The sequence below is a fragment of the Dipodomys spectabilis genome, unplaced genomic scaffold, assembly GCF_019054845.1.
Source record: "Dipodomys spectabilis isolate Male_0828 unplaced genomic scaffold, ASM1905484v1 ptg000004l, whole genome shotgun sequence".
Taxonomy (NCBI): Eukaryota; Metazoa; Chordata; class Mammalia; order Rodentia; family Heteromyidae; genus Dipodomys; species Dipodomys spectabilis.
In genome coordinates, this window is record NW_024870681.1 from 13,742,366 (window position 1) to 13,758,679 (window position 16,314).

The 16,314-nt window shown below is 38.1% G+C and overlaps 1 protein-coding gene across 2 annotated transcripts in view; it reads left to right on the forward strand.

Moving 5' to 3' along the window:
* The window catches only part of Dnah9 (dynein axonemal heavy chain 9), a 339,142-nt gene that overhangs the window by 57,340 nt on the left and 265,488 nt on the right, over window positions 1-16,314 (forward strand). The gene's annotated exons all lie outside the window — the stretch shown is intronic.

Below are 16,314 nucleotides of genomic sequence, written 5' to 3' on the forward strand. Positions count from 1 at the left end.
ATAATTGTAAATTGAAAAGCTACTTAGGTCTACAAAATAATACTATTGATTTATGAATGCAAGATGCAGAAATTATATAGTCATTAACATATCTTTTATCTCAAATTCTTGCCACTGCTGTGGTAAAAACATTTCACATTTATTCACTATTGATTATGAAATGTTGGAAGTGGCGCTGTAGTTCAAGCGGTAGAGCGCTCGCCTTGAGCTGAAGAGCGCAGGGACAGTGCCCAAGCCCAGAGTTCAAGCCCCACAACCGACCAAAAACAAAATTAGATTGATTCTGAAATGTATATTATTGTGTGCCATATCACCTATGCTGCTTGACATTTCTCAAAGGAAAAATAAAATATTTTGTTCTTTCCTTTTAATTAGTTTTGTAATTTTTGATTAGAACTCCTCAATCATACATTCCCCACCCTCTAGGAACCATGATTCTCTTCTCTGTTTTGAATCCATTGATTTAAAATTCAATTATAAGTGAGATCTTGTCTCTGTTTCCCTTACTTTTTCTGAGACTATTTTCCATATTGAATTTTTGAAACTTTGTTGAAAAATCAATTACCTTTATAAACACCAATATAAAATATTTACTCTATAATTGATTATAGAGTAATAATCAATTGATTATTGTAGCACTATTAATAGATCTTGATACAGTGAATAGATCAGATACTGTGAATCATCTAACAAAGTTTCTTTTTCAAGATCATTTTGTCTATTCTAGGTTCTTTACATAGCCACACAGATTTTAAATTCAGCTTGCTAATTTCTAGACAAATGCTAGGTTTGAATTTTGACTTGAATGACATTTAATATGTTGATTGATGTGGGGAAAATAAAGGTTTTAATAATATTAAGTGTAGTGATCCATGAACATGGCAGGTCTCTTCACTTAATTGAGTCTCTCTAATTTTTCACTGCAACCATTTGTAGATTTTATTACCAATGTCTTGTATATCCTCCACTAAGCTGATTACTAAGTGCGTTATGTTTTGGAGGTCTAGTTAAAGAATATTTTTTGTTAATTCTTTCCCAGTTACTATCAGCTAGTACATAAAAACATAATTGACCTTTGTATTAATAATGTATTATGTGACCTTTAGAGATATATTTATTCTGTACTTTTTCTGGATTTATTAGATATAGTAACTGGAGGATTTCTTATGGTTATCTATAAAAATAATCTCATTTATTTGTAAATATGCTCCATTTTGCTTCTTTCTTTTGGATCTTTTTTTTCCCCGTGAAGTCAGGGTATTGCACTGTAGCTCAGCTTTTTCAGTCACTGCTGACACTATACTACTTGAGCCTCACCTCCAATCCTGCATTTTGCTGGTTGATTGAAGGATATCGCGTCTGCTTGGGCTGGCTTCAAACCATAATTCTCAGATCTCAGCCCCCTGGGTAGCTGAGATTACAGGCATGAATCACCAGTGTCCAGATTTTTTTTTACTTCTTTATGACTTTTGCTTCTGTTTTTTGCCTTATTACTCTAGCTAGCATTTTCAGTACAATATTAAAGTGATGAGAATGGACATTCTTGTCTCATTTTCAGTCAGCTGTAGAAAATGTTAGTAGTATACAATCAAGTACAGTATTATCTGGGTTTATGTGTATATTCATTATAAGAATATAATACCACTACCAAGAATATAAGTTCCCTTGTATTCTTAGTTGACTGAAAGATCTTATTATGATTAGATAGTGAAATTTAAAATATATTAGCATATAATTGTTCAAAGCCATTGGTTTTGTTATGACATTTTCATACACACATAATGTTCTTTGATTATGTTGACCCTCATTACCATCTCTTGTCCCTTTTTTCCACTCTCTTCTTATTAAAAACCCTCCTCTAATTTCATGTAATTTTTTTCTGACATTTAAGAAAAAAATTGGTATTTGTTTTCCCAAGTCTAGTTCATTTGGTTTATCACACTGATTTCCAGTTCCATTCTTTTTTTCTGTGAATAGCATGCTTTTATTATTCTTTATGGCTGAAAAACACGTGTGTGTGTATGCGTGTGTGCACGCATGTGCACGCGTGCTCATGCACACATGTATATCACACTGTCTTTTTATATATGTTTTATTATAGAAATACTGTACAGAGGGGTTACAGTTACATGAGTAAGGTAATGAGTACATTTCCTATTGAGCATTGCTACCTCCTCCTTTGTTTTTCCCCTACCATTCCTTCCCTCCTCATCTCCCCAACTCCTCCCTACCCCCCCCCCCCCCAATTTGTAAAGTTCATTTTCAACATAGTGTCTTGTACATCTCATTGTTACAATGGGTCAACCTGTATCCTTATTTCAGAATTTTGTTATTTCCCTTTCCCTCCCCAAATTAGAAAAATGTATATACAAGATGCAGGGCACTGGAATCAAATACAGTGAAAACAGGGGTTATACCATGGGGGAAGAACATACAAAAGAAACAAAAAAAAAATCACATGGTACATTATAAGTACATTTAAAACAACTGCAAGAAAGATAAAACCACTGTGTCCCTATCTTGGGTTTGTTGAGGAATTCTATGAGGAATTTTAAGGAAGAAAGGACTACTTTATGTTCCCACCAATGATATACAAGTTTCTTCTGACATTTTTTTTCTTCTCATATTTTGGTGGTGGTTGTTTTGTTTTCTTGGTTATTGCAAATCTGACTGAGTTGGAATGGAATCTCAATGTTGTTTTGATTTGCATTTCCATTGATGGCTAAAGATACAGAATATTTCTTCATGTATTTATTGACCATTTGTCTGATTACATTTTATTGATTGGATTTGTTCAGCTTTTTGTTTGTGTGCGGTTTTTTTGTTCACCATATATTCTGAATATTCTCTGTCAAATGCATACCTGCCAATGATTTCTTTTATTTTTTTTTGTTTTTTTGTTTTTTTTTTTTTATTGTAAAGCTACTATACAGAGGGTTACAGTTACATGAGTGAGGTTATGAGTACACTTCCTCTTGAACATTGTTACCCCCTCCATTGTTTTCCCCCTACCATCCCCTCCCTCCCTCCCTTCCCCGAGGTTCTTTTTTTTTTTTTTTTGATTGTGATTAAATGATTACATAATTTCAAAGTCACAAGTTCATTCTAACTTCCCTGGAGCAAATTGTCTACCACAGTCTGTAATATATAACAGTGTTCACATGTTATATACCATATTTGTGATCAGCAGCATGGGGATATTTAGTAGTGGTTCAACCAGATGAGCGGGAGTTCTTTGTTTCTTAAGTCCTGTTAGTTTTGTCGTATCACCTAACCTTTTGGATTTAGCATCCACTTATCAGGGAGACCATGTACCGTTTGTCTCTTCGTTCTTGGCTTACCTCGCTCAACATGATTCCTTCTAGCTCCATCCATTTCCCTGCAAATGCCATTATTTTGTCATTTCTAATGGCTGCATAATATTCCATTGTGTATAGATACCACAATTTTTGGATCCATTCATCTGTGGTGGGGCACCTAGGTTGTTTCCATATCCTAGCTATTGCGAACAATGCTGCAATAAACATGGAGGTGCACGTGTCCTTGTATATTGGTTCCTGTTGTTCAGGGTAGATGCCTAGAAGTGGTATGACTGGGTCGTAAGGGAGGTCAATCTTTAGCTTTCTAAGGACCCTCCAGACTGCTTTCCAAAGTGGTTGTATAAGTGTACATTCCCACCAGCAGTGTAATAGGGTTCCTCTTTCTCCACATCCCCTCCAGCATTTGTCGTTGGCTGATTTGTGGATGTGGGACATTCTGACTGGGGTAAGGTGGTATCTCAGGGTTGTCTTTATTTGCATTTCCTTCACCACCAGGGATGATGAACATTTCCTCATGTGTTTCTTTGCCATTTTTATTTCTTCATTTGAGAAGTCCCTCTTTAGTTCCCTTGCCCATTTAGTAATTGGTTTGTTAGGTTTGGGAGGGATTAGTTTCTTGAGTTCCCTGTATATACAGGATGTTAACCCCTTGTCTGATATATTGCTGGTAAATATTTTTTCCCAATTAGTTGGTTGTCTTTCTAGCTTAGTTGCGATAGATTTAGCTGTGGAGAAGCTTTTTATTTTAAGGTAGTCCCATTTGTCGAGTCTCTCTCCAACTTGTTGTGACCCTGGGACTCTGTTCAGGAAGTTCCTTCCTGTGCCTATTAGTTCAAGTGTCTCTCCTACTCTGTCCTGTAGTAGTTTCAGAGATTCAGGTTTAATGTTAAGGTCTTTAGTTGATGTTGGTGCATGGTGATAGGCTCGGGTCCGCTTTTAGTTTTCTGCATGTGGCTGCCCAGTTTTCCCAGCACCAGCGGTTGAAGAGGCTGTGTTTCTTCCATTGTATGTCTTTGGCTCCTTTGTCGAATATCAGCTGGCTGTAGGCCTGTGGATTTATATCTGGATCTTCTATTCTGTTCCATTGGTCTTCGGGTCTGTTTTTGTGCCAGTACCATGCTGTCTTTGTGATTATAGCTCTGTAGTAGAGTTTGAAGTTCGGCATGGATAGCCCTCCCATATTGTCTTTATCCCCTAGAATTGTTTTGGCTATTCTAGGTCTTTTGTTGTTCCATATAAATTTTTGGACTGTTTTCTGTATTTCAGTGATGTATGTCATTGGGATTTTAATAGGAATTGCATTGAATTTGTATATTAGTTTTGGAAGTATCACCATCTTTACTATATTAAGTCGGCCTATCCAGGAGCATGGGAGGTCTTTCCATTTCCTAGTGTCTTCTGCAATTTCTTTCTTTAACTTTTTATAGTTCTCATTAAATAGTTCTTTTACATCTTTGGTTAGGTTAATTCCTAAATATTTTATTTTTTGGGAGGTTATTGTGAATGGGGTTGCTCCCTTTATTTCCCTCTCTTCCTGTGCGTTATCAGTGTATAGGAAGGCAACTGATTTTTGTGGGTTTATTTTGTATCCTGCTATTTTGCCGAAGTGACTTATGATTTCTAAAAGTTTGGGGAAGGAGTTTTTGGGATCGTGGAGGTATAGTATCATGTCGTCTGCAAAAAGGGATAGTTTCATTTCTTCTTTCCCTATGCGGATCCCTTTAATGTCTTTTTCTTGCCTTATTGCCCTGGCTAAGGGTTCTAGGACTGTGTTGAAGAGGAGTGGAGACAGTGGACATCCTTGCCTTGTTCCTGTTTTTAGGAGGATTGGTTGTAGCTTTTCCCCATTAAGTATAATATTGGCTATTGGTCTGTCATAAATGGCTTTTATTGTTTTTAGAAATGTTCCTTCTATTCCTATTTTCTCCAGAGCTTTTAGCATGAATGAATGTTGAATTTTATCAAAGGCCTTTTCTGCATCTGTGGCGATAATCATGTGATTCTTGACCTTGGCTCTGTTGATATGCTGGATTACATTTATTGACTTACATATGTTAAACCATCCCTGTGTCTCTGGGATGAAGCCTACCTGATCATAGTGTATTATTTTTTTAATGTGTTTCTGGATTCTGTTAGCTAGAATCTTGTTAAGGATCTTTGCATCTGTGTTCATCAAGGAGATTGGCCTGTAATTCTCCTTTTTGGTTGGGTCTTTGCCTGGTTTGGGGATGAGTGTGATATTGGCTTCGTAGAATGAGTTTGGGATAGCTCCCTCCTTCTCTGTTTCTCTGAAGAGCTTGAGGAGTATGGGTATTAGTTCTTCTTTAAAGGTCTTATAGAATTCTGCTGTGAATCCATCTGGTCCTGGGCTTTTTTTTGTTGGAAGACTTTTGATAGCTTCCTGTATCTCATTATAGGATATTGGCTTATTTAATTGGTTAACTTCTTCTTTGCTCAGTTTGGGTAACTTGTATTTCTCTAAAAATGCATCCATTTCCGCCAGATTTTCTTCCTTTAGAGAGTATAGCTTTTGAAAGTAGTCTGTTAGAATTGTTTGGATATCTTGGGTACGTGTTGTGATGTTTCCCGTGGCATCCCTAATCCTATTAATATGGGTTTCCTCTCTTCTTTTTTAAATTAATCTTGCCAACGGGCTATCAATTTTGTTTATTTTTTCAAAGAACCAGCTTTTTGTTTGGTTTATTTTGGTTATGGTTTTCTGATTTTCTAATTGGTTAATCTCTGCTCTCAATTTGGTTATCTGGCTTCGTCTAGTAGCTTTAGGTCCCATTTTTTCTTGTTTTTCTAGCTGTTTTAGTTGCAACATGAGATTATTTACTTGGTCTGTCTCCATTCTCTTGATGTGGGCACTGAGGGCAATAAATTTGCCCCTCAGGACTGCTTTTGCTGTGTCCCACAAGTTTCTTTGTGAGGTGTTTTCATTTTCATTGAGTTCTAGGAAATGCTTTATTTCTTCTCTGATCTCTTCTGTTACCCAGGCCTTGTTAAGGAGTGTGCTGTTCAATTTCCATGTATTAGAGAAATTTCTGCGGTATGCTTTGTTATTGAGAACTAGCTTGATTCCACTGTGGTCAGATAGGATACAGGGGATTATGTCGATCCCTTTGTATTTGCTTAAGTTCCTTGCATGAACTATGATATGGTCTATTTTGGAGAAAGTTCCATGAGCTGCTGAGAAGAATGTGTACTGTGTTGTTTTAGGGTGAAATACTCGGTAGATGTCAGTTAATTCCGCTTGAAGTATGGCCTCACTTAATTCGGTAGCTTCTTTGCCAATCCTCTGGTTGGTAGACCTGTCCTTTGGTGAGAGTGGCGTGTTAAAGTCTCCTAGTATTATCGTATTGGGATCTATTTTATTCTGTAAGTTTGAGAGCATTTGTTTAACATATCTGGGTGCACCGATATTTGGGGCATATAAGTTGATGATGGTTATATCCTCCTCTTGGATTGTTCCCTTTATTAATATGTAGTGTCCGTCCTTGTCTTTCTGTACTGATTTTAATGAAAAGTTTATTTTGTCAGATATCAGGATAGCTACACCTGCTTTCTTATTGGGGGAATTTGATTGGTAGATCCTTTTCCACCCCTTCACTCTGAGTTTGTTTGTATGTTTGGCTGAGAGGTGGGTCTCCTGAAGGCAACAGATGGATGGGTCTTGTTTTCTGATCCAGTCCTCAGTTCGTTTTCTTTTAATTGGCGAATTCAGCCCATTTATATTAAGAGAAAGTATAGAGAGATGCATTGTTGTCCCTGCCATTCCGTTTTCCTAAGTTTTTCTTCTTTCCTTTCCTCCTGTGCTTGCTCAGTTAGACTTTGAGAATGCCTGTTTGGGGCAGGTCCCAGTTCCTGGTTGCTTTCTTCAGGTTGTGTCCCCCCTCTTAGAATTCTTTGTAATGCTGGCTTAATGTTTATGTATTCATTTAGTTTTTCTTTGCTATTAAAAGTTTTCAGTTCTCCATCGAATGTGAATGCTAGCTTTGCCGGGTATATCAGTCTGGGTTGGCAGTTATTGGCTCTCAGGGCTCGTATGGTGCTTTCCCAGGCTTTTCTTGCATTCATTGTTTGTGTGGAGAGATCTGCAGTGATTCTAATTTTTTTCCCGTTGTAGTATAGCTCCTTCTTCATTTTTGCTGCATGCAGAATTGTTTCCTTATTATTCAGATCCATCATTTTTACTATAATGTGCCTAGAAGTGTTTCTCCTGGGATCTTGCTTGTTGGGTGTTCGATAAGCTTTTGTGATGTAGTTAAGATGGTCGTTTTTGAGGTGGGGAAAATTTTCATTGACTATCTTGTTAAATAGGTGTTGCATTCCCTTGCTCTGGAATTCCTCACCTTCGTCCACTCCGATTATGCAAAGGTTAAATTTTTTAGCATTATCTGCTTGCTCTTGAATTTCCCTTTGGTTTAATTTGAGTGATTTTTCCATATCTGTCACTTTTTGGTCCAGTTGGTGTATTCTGTCTTCTGTATCTGACACTCTACCTTCCATTTCATTCATTCTGTTGACCGTGGCTTCTATTGTGGTTTGCATGGTGGAAATGGATCCCTTTATGGATTCAATGTTGGTTCTCAGAGTACTGATCTCACCTCTCAATGAGGTGAGATCAGTATGCATTACCTCTAATTTGGCGTTTATCTCACTTCTTACTGAGGTTTGTGCCGCTTCTATTTTTGCATCCAACTTTTGTTTGATATCCTGTATATCTTTTGATAGTTCATCCTTGTGCTCTTTCAATTTCTGATCCATTTCTCACTTTATTTCTTGAGTCATTGCCTCCAGCAACCCTTGGATGTAGTTTTTGTCTTCCATTCCTGCTTTGCTCCCACTGGGGCTCTCCCCTGCGTGGCTGCTGGTTTTTGAGGTGAGCTTGCTGTCCTGGGTAGTGGTAAACCTTGTGATTTTTCTCTGTGATTTTCGCATGGGGGTTCAGGAGACTGCTCTTCAATCTTGTTTTGGTGTGTCTGTCTTTGCTTGGTTGCTGATTCTGTATTGGTAGAGAGAGTCTGTGCCTGATCTGGATTCTGTTGGGAGCCTATTTCCAGCTGCTATTCTGACTTACTTAGGATTCTCAGCTCTCTGCTGTAGCAATTCCTGCCTTTGGAAGGGTTGAGCAGCCTAGACTGCTTGTGTTTGCTCCTGCGGGTGCTCTTGGGAAGATCAGATGCTCTGGATGCACTCTCCCAAATACTGGAGTCTGCTATGGGCTCCTGATGTGTTTTTGTTTGTTTGTTTTGGGCTGGTTGTGGGCTTGAACTCTAGGTTTGGGTGCTGTCCCTCAGCTCTTCAGCTCAAGGCTGGCACCCTACCATTTGAGCCACAGCCCCACTTCTGACCCTTTTTGCTTTGTTCAGGCGCCAGTCCCCGGGCCTGGTTCCGGCCCCAGCCTGGAGCGCGCTCGTTAGGCCTGTGCTAATGTGTATACCACCTAGGTTATGCAGCCTGGAGGACACAGTTCAAATTTCTTCTAATGTTGGTAGTCTTGACCCAGGGGCGCTGTTCCTGGCTTGGGCATTTAAGCTCCCTTCCAGGGGCGCTCTTGCTCTGGCCTGGCCAGCAGAGTGTGCTCCACCGGCTGGTGGAGCTCTCGAACAGTTCCCAGTTTTAGTGGGTCCTGTGGTCCGGGTGTTGGGGTAGGGAGTCTAGGTCAGGGTCTGGGGATTCCCTCCAGCTCTGGTCTCCCTTGATGGATTCACTGTCCCCTGTTGGGTACTCACCCTGTAGGTTGTCAGTTGTTGTTGCAATCCGAGTTCAGTTGGGGTGGTTGCGGGCTGGGTTGGGCGGCCCCCCGCCGGGTTGCTGCGATCGCGATTGGGCGGGTGGTCTGCCAACAGGTCCCTTTGTTGAGCTGCTGGTGCCGGGCGGCTTTGGCGGGATGGAGCCTCTCCGCTCCGGTGGAGAGTGAGGGGTGGGGGTGGGATCCTCGTGGAGACTCCCGGCTGGTAGGTTTCTCTGTTCCTGGCGATCCGCTGTTCTGCAATCTGGTACCTGGTGATCTGCAAGCAGCCCCCTGTGTCTCTGTGGCTCCGGCGGCCCCCGCCGGGCCGGCTGGCCGGCGGCTTGGCGCACTGCCGCGCGGCCAGTAAAGGTTGGGGGAGGGGTCTTCGCTCTTCTCTGTTCTGAAATTCTTCTTTTCCTCTCTTTCTTTTTTGTTATTTTCCACCTCTGGTTTTTCTCTGAGTGTTCGTCTTTTTGTTGTTGTCGGTCTCTTGGGGAGATTAAACGTTGGAACTAGAACTCTCTTTTTGGTTGGAGAGAGCTGTGGCGTTTCCCTACTGCCCCGTCGCCATCTTGGTCCCCCCTGTCCAATGATTTCTTTTATTTAAAAACTACTTGTGCAATTTTTTTGTTTTGTTTTTTATTGTGAAAATACTGTATAGAGAGGTTACAATTACATGGGCAAGATAATGAGTACAATTCTTATCAAGCATTGTTGCCTCCTCCTTTGTTTCCCCTTCCCATCCCTTCCCATCTCCCCCTCTCCCCGCTCACCCCAGCCAAAGTTGTAAAGTTCGTTTTTCAACATAACGATTTGTACATCTCATTGTCGCAATGGGTCCACCTGTATCCCTATTAAACGATTTGTTTTTTCCCTTCCCCTCCACAAATTGTACCAACATCAAATACAGTGAAAGCAGGGGGGGAGGGACATACAAAGCAATCATCTTATAAGTATGTTGGAAACAATCGCATGAAAAAAAAAACATTTGAATACTTATCTTGGGGTTCATTTCACCTAACACCAACTTATGTGACCTTTTCTGCTTGTCTCAGCATATACTAGTTATTGCAAATAAGGGAAATCATGGGACCTACGTTTCTTTGGGCCTGGCTAACTACTTGTAGAAAACTAAAGCTATATCCTTATATATCACCCTCCACCAGAATCAACTCCAAATGGATCAAAGACCTCGGAATCAAAGCAGACACTCTGAAAACATTACAGGATGGAATAGGAGAAACCCTAGGGCTCCTTGGCACAGGCCGAAATTTTCTTAATAGAGACCCAGAAACACAACAAATTAAAGAAAGTTTGGACAAATGGGCTTGCATGAAATTGCAGAGCTTCTGCATGGCAAAGGACATAGCTAGCAAGATCAATAGATAGACCATGGATTGGGAGAAGATCTTCACTAGCCATACAATGGACAAAGGTCTCATGTCTAAAATATACCTGGAACTCAAAAAATTAAATCCCCCAACATCAAATCCTCAAAGAAATAACTGCCCAATTAATAAGTGGGCTAAAAACTTAAAAGAGAAACTTCTCTGAAGAGGAAAGAAGGATGGCCCGTAGACACATGAAGAAATGCTCAACCTCTCTAGCCAGGGCTCTCTAGCAAGGGCTAGGAAGGTGGCTCAGTGGTAGAGCTCTTGCCTTGCATGCATGAGGCCCTGGGTTCGATTCCTCAGCACCACATAAGCAAAAAGAAAAAAGCCAGAAGTCGTGCTGCAGTTCAAGTGGTAGAGCGCTAGCCTTGAGCTGAAGAGCTGAGGGACAGCGCCCAGGCCCAGAGTTTAGGCCCCACAACCAGACCCCCCCCCCAAAAAGGAATGCAAATCAAAACAACTTTTAGATACCACCTCACCCAGTTAGAATGGCTATAATCAAGAACTCTAATAACAACAGATGCTGGAGGGGATGTGGACAGAAGGGAACCTTACTACATTGTGTAAACTTGTTCAACCACTTTGGAAAGTAGTATGGAGGTTCCTCAAAAGCCTCCACATAGAGTTTCCCTATAACCCAGCAATCCCATTTTTGGGCATTTACCCAAATGATCACAAACAAGACCATACTAAAGCTACCAGCACAACTATGTTTGTTGCAGCATTATTTACCATAGCTAAGATATGGAACCAACCCAGATGCCCCTCAGTAGATGAATGGATCAAGAAAATGTGGTATATATACACAATGGAATTCTATGCTTCCATCAGAAAGAATGACATTGCCCAATTTTTTAGGAAATGGAAAGACCTGGCAATGATTTCAGTTCTGTTTTCTAGACTGTCTCTTCATTCTGGTATTTTCTCTTTTTTTGTACTTTTTTTATTGTAAAAATACTGTACAGAGGGGTTACAGTTATATGCACAAGGTAATGAGTACATTTCCTATCCAGCATTGTTGCCTCCTCCTTTGTTTTTCCCCTACCATCCCTTCCCTCCTCACCTCCACAACTACTCTCCCTGAGCCCCCCATCCCCCACCCTGAAGTTGTAAAGTTTGTTTGCAACCTAGTGTCTTGTTCATCTCATTGTTACAATGGGTCAACCTATTTAAGCCTTTTGTTTTATTTTTCCCTTCCCCTCCCCGAATTAGAGAAGTGTATATACAAGATGTAGGACACGAACATCAAATACAGTGAAAATAGAGGTTATACCGTGGGGGAGGAACATACAAAGAAACAAAGAAATCATGGAACATTATAACTATGTTAGAAACAATATCAAGAAAGAAAAAATATTTGTGTCCCTATCTTGGGGTTCATTTCACTTAACATCATCTTTATGGTCATATGTACATAGCTTTTGACCTTTTCTGCTTGTCCTAGACATGTACTAGTTGTTACAAATAAGGGAAACCATAGGACCTATGTTTCCTTGGGCCTGGCTTACTTCACTTAATATAATTTTTCCAAGACTTTCCATTTCCTCACAAATGGGGCAATGTCATTCTTTCTGATGGAGGCATAGAATGCCATTGTATTTTCTTGCTGTGCAGAAACTTTTTCATTTAATGTAGTCCCATCTGTCCGTTCTTGTTCTAATTTTCTTTTTGTAGCTATGAGAGTGGTATCCAGAAAATTCTTCCCTATGCCTAGATCATCAAGTATTTCCCTCAGGTAGTTTCAAAGTTTCAGGACATAAAGTCTTTGAGCCATATTGAATTGATTTCTGTACAAGTGAGAGATATGGATCATTTCAGTCTTCTGTAAACAGATATGCAGTTTTCCAAACACAATTTGTTAAGGAAGCTGCTTTATCTGCAATATATATATTTATCTGCAATATATATATACAATATATAAATTGTAAAATTCAGATGGCTATAACACCATAGATTTATATCTAGGTCTTTTATTCTGTTCCACTAGTTGTCAAGTCTGTTTTGGGGCTATTTATTTTGTTTGTGTTTTTTGTTGTTTTGTTTTGTTTTACTATGGCTCAGTAGTATACTTATAATATCTGCAACTGTGATGCTTCCAATACTGCTCTTTTGCTCAGAAGAGATGTTGATTGATTTTATCATTGATTTTTTATGCATTAGCTGAGATGATTTTTACAATTATTCTCTTTTATTCTGTTAATAGAAATACTGATTTCTCATGGGTACTTCTAAACAAACCAACCCGGTCCTATTATCTTTTAAAATATTAGGAAATTTGATTTGCTAATTTTAAAGGATACTTTTATGAAGGACATTGAGTTCTTTTATTATAGTGTCTTTAACTTCATGATTATGCTAGTCCTTGGTTTTTGAGTAAAATTCTTGCTAACATCTTTTTGTGGGGAGCAAATTTGCCATGAATTATAATCCTCCTAAATTTGCTCTTCAAGTAGCTGGGACTACATGTGTGCACTATCACACAAAGCTCCAAGGTGATTTTTAAAGTGTAGATAGACTTGAGACAGAGAGGAAGAGAATTTGAAGAGCTAGAAACTCAAGTGAACACATAAATTAGGAGATGACAAGTGACAATTTTGGTGGCTGCAGGGTTCATGGAAGAGAATAGTAGTAAAGATAAATTTAGGTATCTGAAGACATGTAGATTAAATTTAAACTAGTGGACTGAAAGACAGAAGGTTGTATAATAGGGATCTGAGGGGTATAGACACAGGAAGATATGGGAGTGACGGAAGAAAAAGTTAGCTTGCCCCTTGAATTCCCTGAGTCTCAAGCTGTCTTGCCATGAAAAGATGCTATCCAAACATCAAGTAAGATTATGCTAGCCCTCTTTTATTTATTGTGAAAATACTATGCTAGCCCTCTTTTAGTGCTGAGGATTGAAGCTAGGGCCTGCTGACTGATTAGCATGTAATCTACCATTAAGCAACATTTCCAGGCCCTCCATTATCTTTATAAAATAAGTAAGGAAGTATTTCTTCCTCTGTTTTCTGAAATAGTTTGTGGGAGATTGTTCTTCTCTCACTTTACATGCTTGAGAAAATTCACCAGGGGATGTTTCCAGAGAGGGACATTGTTTTGGGGAAGTATTTGGTGATGATTTCTTTGGTAAATAAAAGGCAATTTGGGAGATTTTTGCTTATCACCTGTATCTACTTTTCAAGTTGCTTTTTTCAACAGATTTGTTCATTTTCTCTATGTCATAAAGCTTATTGGAAAACATTGTAATTATTTATTATCATTATATGTCTGTGTTATTTGTAGAGATATTTCTTTCACTCCTAATATCAGTAACTTGTGTCTTTCTTTTTTCTTGACTTTTGTTAGAGTTGTTTTTTATTTTTTTTAATTTTGTTAATCTTTTTTCAAATCTTGACTTTGCTGGTTTTCTAATTGTCATCTCTTCTAATTTATTGATTCCTGCTTTTAAAAAATTATAGTTAATTTAGGTCAACTGCTTAAGTTTGTAACCCAAACTTAAAGTGGTTTTGCCCCTTCATTTTAACAATAGGAATTTGATGATAGGAAGTTCTCATTGGCAGTTCTTTAGTTTCAAGCTACAGAGTTGATCTTATCTATTTTCACAATAATTCTGGGTATTGTCTCTCACATTCCTTCTGTAACTCAGTGGTTATCTTGAAGTATGTTGTTTAATTTCCCTATATTCTGAACTTCTCTATAGGTTTGAATGGAATTGGTATTTACTTTAATTTCATTGTGGTCAGAGAAGATTCTTAAGATTTCAATCTTTTAGAATTAACTGAAACTTTTCCCATAATCTATAATATGGTCTATCTTATTGAACATTTCTTGGGTACTTGTCAATAATGTTTATTATGTTGTTGAGTATAGTTTCTTATACATATGAATTGGTTCAGAGCAGTGTTGATAGTCCTTTATAATCTATTGGGTGCTTTCTGACTTTTTTGTCTATTTGTTCAGAATTATCTTCTAATTGATGAAACTAGAGTAGTAAAACCTCCAGTACGATTGTGTATTTGTCTATTTAACTGTAGTTCTATTAGACTTTTTAATCATATGTTTTAATCATATGTTTGACGTTCTGTTAAGCTGGGCAAGTGGTTCATGCCTATAATCTTAATTATTCAGGAGGTTAAGACCTGAAAGATTGAGGTTTGAAGCCAGCCCTAGCAGAAAAATCTACAAGACTCCGTCTTCAATTATCCAGAAAAAAGCTGAATGAGAAACATGGCTGAAGTGATAGGAGTGTTAGTTAGCATGAAAGCTGAGCACAGCTGGACTCGAATTCAAGCCCAAATATTGACACACAAAAAATTAGATATAAACACATTTACAACTATTATAATTTCTGATGAATTGACTCTAGCATGATTATGAATTTTATTTATAACTTTTCTCTCCTGATTGAATATTCCTACATTTTATATTGTCCATCTCACCTCTATTTTACATTCAATCAATTGGCTTCTTTATATTCAAATTTCTTCTTTTTATAATCTATAGATAGATTTTTTTCAGCCTAATAATTGTCTTTTAATTAGAATATTTAGACTATTATATTTTATGTAACTATCAGCATGGTGAGATTGAGTCTACAGTTTTGCTACTTGTTTCTATATTTGCTTCATGTCTGTATTGTTACTTTGATCTCCTATATATTCTCCTTTTGGGTAATTATGGATTTCTTAATATCACATCTTAATTTCTCAGCTGGCATTTCAGCTCTGCTTTGTTGTAGGAAGTTTCAGTTTAGTATTTTCTTATAACATGTAGGAAACTTGCAACGGGATAGTTCTATTTAACCCCTCACCTGAGTAGGGTGAGGCCTTTTGTACTATTGAGTGATATATTCATATATTAAACATAATATTATATTTAAAACCACAATTATATTTGTATTAAACTTTAAGACAGTATCAGTTGTGGTCTGCGTTTACCCACATATCACTAATTTCAGACTTGCTTTTCTCTAAATATTTTCTAAGAAATTTCTGGACTGTTTCTTGATGTTCAAGCCTGCTGATCTAAAAGTGTCCCTATTTCCCCTTTGTTCCTGATGGATAGTTTCATTAGATGCAGAATTCCAGGAAGTTCTGTTTGTTGTGCATACATTGTTTCAATCTTCCTCCCTACAAACCAGGTAATTTGTGTCTTCTTTTCCCCTGTGTATAATGTACTGCTTTCCTCTAAAATTGTTTTAACTAGAATATTAATTTTAAAGTTCTATTTCCCCAAGCTTGGCTATGGTATGCCTTTTTCTTCATCCTGTTTGGAGTTTGTCAAGATTTTGGATTTGTTTTTCATTAAATTTAGGGAGCTGTGTGTATTTACTTATTTTTATAATAAATGTTCTTATCTGCTAAGTCGACAAATCTATTTCCTGAATCTGCTTTTGTGTTGGAGCACAAGTTTGTCACATAAGTCTGTTTTTTAGTACTGAAACAAACAGATAAGCCTACATTGGCACCTGCAAGCAGCTGCATCACCACTGTATTGTGAATTATCAGACAATAAGCTTCGAGTCATTAAAAAAAACAGATCTACTTAGGAAGGAAAGGTGTTGGTGATGTACCTCAAAAACATAAGAGTCATGTCACTTCAATACAGGATCATGAGATCATTTAAATCCAGGGTGACGTATAATGTGGTTATGTCTTCTGAAAGGATAAGTGTGAATCATCCAGGAAATTTACTTCTGCACATTGGTTCCTGCCTTCTGTCAAGATAGCAGGTCATTGAAAACTGTCATAAAAAGTCTTAAGTATAAAAGTGATGGAAAGTAAACAAATGTCTATACTTACCATCACTGAGCCTTGAAGTCCAAAACTTTTGTTACCCTGGTGATTCTGGAGGTTCTCCAGGT